The sequence below is a fragment of the Otolemur garnettii genome, unplaced genomic scaffold (genome assembly GCF_000181295.1).
Source record: "Otolemur garnettii isolate 467f Iridium unplaced genomic scaffold, OtoGar3 scaffold00005, whole genome shotgun sequence".
NCBI classification, from domain to species: domain Eukaryota; kingdom Metazoa; phylum Chordata; class Mammalia; order Primates; family Galagidae; genus Otolemur; species Otolemur garnettii.
Genome location: NW_003852400.1, coordinates 43335891 through 43337864, shown reverse-complemented (window position 1 = coordinate 43337864; position 1974 = coordinate 43335891).

Here is a 1974-nt window from a genome sequence, read left to right as displayed (position 1 = left end):
CTCCTCTGTTCTCCTCCCATGGCATGTTACAGAAACAATTCCTCATCCGTGAGGTGAGTCATGAAAACTAGAACTCTCCTCCCCCAAAGTAAGCCATGAAACCTAGAAAGGCCACTCTCTGACCTGCCTACCCTGAAAATAGGTCATAAGACCCTTCTTGTGATGGGTGTCCTGCCCTATAACCCAGTTGGAAAGGTATGCTACACAGAGAGGCCACGAAGAATGAACAAACAGGCCTTACTCAGTTCCCTCCTGAAACATTAGATCAGTGGTTCTCAACCTTCCTAATGCTGCGGCCCTTTAATACAGTTCCTGTGGGTCATGACCCACAGGTTGAGAACCACTGCATTTGATCCAGAACAGGTACCATTAGATCATACACTTTTTGTTCAATCTCATTTCTTCACAACTATCCACTTCTTACATCACACTTAACATAAAAATAACACAGGTTTCCCCTGGATATTTGGGTCATTTCTTAAATTCCCTGTGTCCTGTAAAACTTTTTAAAATAAATTTTTCATGTATCTCTCTTGTCAATTCATCTTTTGTTGTGGGGCATCAGCCATGACTCTTTAAATAAGGGAAAGATATTGCCTTATCACCCTTACAGTGCTTAGGACCAAGATTACTAGAATAAGGGCAGGCACAGTGGCTCATGCCTGTAATCCTAGTACTCTGAGAGGCCAAGGAAGCTGTATTGCTTGAGCTCAAGAGTTGGAGACCAGCCTGAGCAAGAATGAGACCCCATCTGTACTAAAAATAGAAAACTAGCTGGGCGTTGTGGTGGGTGCCTATAGTCCTAGTTACTCAGGAGGCTGAGGCAAGAGGATTGCTTGAGCCCAAGAGTTTGCGGTTGCTATGAGCTGTGAACTATGAGCTATGATGCCACAGCACTCCACCTACTCTATCCAAGGTGACAGAGAAGACAGAATATCAGAAATGGAAATTCAGTAACATTAGATGAAACTTCATAAAAATACAACATAGTTCTGCTAATAAGTATAAGGTTTTTATTAAAAGTCTGTTTCAGTGAGGCCATCAGATAATTGTTTTTTTGTTTGTTTTTTTGGCTGCTACAACAAATTACCACAAACTTAGTGGCTAAAAACAGCTTTTATTCTACAGTTTTAGAGGTCTAAAGTCCAAGATCGTTAACTGGCCAAAACTGAGGTATAAACAGGGCTTCTTTCCCTCCAGGGGCCCTAGGAGGGAACCTACCTTCTTATCTCCTAGACTTGCATTCCTTGACTTGTGACCTCTTCATTTTCAAAGCCAAGAACATCTTGATTCAGTTTCCCCATTACCTTTCTCTCCTCACATCAAACGTTACTCTGTCTCTCTCTTATGAGAACACTTACGATATATTTAAGACCCATTCCAATCATCAAAAATGCAGGGAAATAAAACCATGACAAATGTTCCAGAACTGCATTGCTCTTTAAGCTGCCAATCTGTGTCAAATTGTTTGGTAGTATCATACTTAATCAGCATTTATATGAATCATTACTTTTCAGAAGGACTTGAAAGGTAACTTAACAGATCTAATTTAAAGTTGCGAAATAACTTTCGCAAGTTCACAAAACTAATCTTTTCATCAAAATGAGGCTTCATACTCTCTTTCCTTTCAAATAGTTCCCTAGAATGGTCATGTGCCCATTTTGATGTTATGATGAAGTGAGGCCTGCCTAAACAAAAAAAGCCTAAAATAAATAAGTAAATAATTTTTCAGATTTAACTGCCTTTTTGGGAAAGAGCCAAAAAGTATGGCATTCTAAAGCCAGACAATCATCAGATCAAATCTCAGATGTGCCCCTTGTACTTGACTTCTGAGCCTGAGTGTCTGTCTCTATCAAATGACACTGAGTAAATAAGCATTTAATAGGTGACTAATAAATGATGGGCACTTTCTATCATTTCACATTATTCATTACATATTATTTGATTGTCAATCACATGGCTCAGCATTAGGCT